Below are 1,241 nucleotides of genomic sequence, written 5' to 3' on the forward strand. Positions count from 1 at the left end.
ATCACTGCCCTGATGTGCCCATCCTCCTGGTGGGTACCAAGAAGGACCTGAGGACCCAGCCTTACACTTTATGGGTACTAAGGAGAAGGGCCAGTTGCCCATCACACCACGGCAGGGCCAGGCACCAGCTAAGCACATTACTGCTGTGTACTACCTCGAGTGCTGGGCCTTGCAGCAGGATGGCATCAAGGAAGTGGTTTCTGAGGCAGTCAGAACCAGTCAAGTATGGGTGGTCCCGTGTCCTCTTGGGACCCTGGCACTCAGCCTGGAGGCTGCCCCTGTCCCCCCAACCCCTACCAGTTGTGCTTTGGAGCCTTGTCTGGCCCATCTGTGCCTTAAGGACTGATCCTGGCACCCCCTGCCAGGGTCCTTCTTGAATGCCTATTTCTCTTTAAGGAGGCTCACAGGGAAAGGGGCTTTGGGCCCTGCCCCAGTCTCCTCTGGAATACCAGGTATTCTTGAGAGCTCACCCAGGCCAAGGTTGGATCTCTCCCCAAGAAGCCAACCCCATGCACCCTCCCCCTACTGACCAGCTGACCCAGCTTTCCACACAGATGTTGCTGCCTATTGTGCCACCTTCTCTCAGGTTAGGAACCTCCACCATCCCCAACCTATCCCTTGTTGCTCTTTGAATTGCTCCCCCCTCAAGATGCTCTTGCCCTTCCCCAAAGAAGGAGCCACATAATTCTGAGATGAATGAGTCCTAACTTGTCCCCATGTGCCCAGGCCTATGCATTGCTGACTGACTCAGCCCCCACATCACCCCTCCCCCCGACCCAGTTCCTAGCCCCATCAGCATCATAAAACCTCCTATCTCCAGTGGGTAAAAAAAAAAAAAAGAAAGAAAGAAATCTGTGAGGAACAGGTCCCATTGATCTATATAAGCAGATTTGTATAAGCAGATCTATATAAGCTTCTTTCCCTGTGAGCCTCCTTAAAGAGGTCTCCAGAGAATTGCTATTCCCTCTACAACAAGGGGAGAGCTGTGATCCTTTGATGTGCACCACACTCTGTGGCTTCATGACACATTTGTCAGGATGATTAGGGATTTTGTACTTATGTTACAAGCTAAGAGCTGTCATCCAGACCCTTATTATAAAATATTTGTTAATTATGGGAGATATATTTCAATATTTTTATGCCATGTAGTTTGAGTTTAGCAACTTATAGACTTTGTCCAATTTAATTTATCAATAAGTCCAGCCATGAGGTAGTATTATTATGAACTCCATTCCTTTATG

General features: G+C 49.1%; 1 pseudogene; it reads left to right on the forward strand.

Moving 5' to 3' along the window:
- The window catches only part of LOC105309042, a 1,014-nt pseudogene extending 668 nt beyond the window's left edge, over positions 1 to 346 (forward strand).
- Positions 347 to 1,241: the final 895 nt, after the last annotated feature.

This window comes from Pteropus vampyrus, unplaced genomic scaffold (genome assembly GCF_000151845.1).
Source record: "Pteropus vampyrus isolate Shadow unplaced genomic scaffold, Pvam_2.0 Scaffold662, whole genome shotgun sequence".
Classification (NCBI taxonomy): Eukaryota; Metazoa; Chordata; class Mammalia; order Chiroptera; family Pteropodidae; genus Pteropus; species Pteropus vampyrus.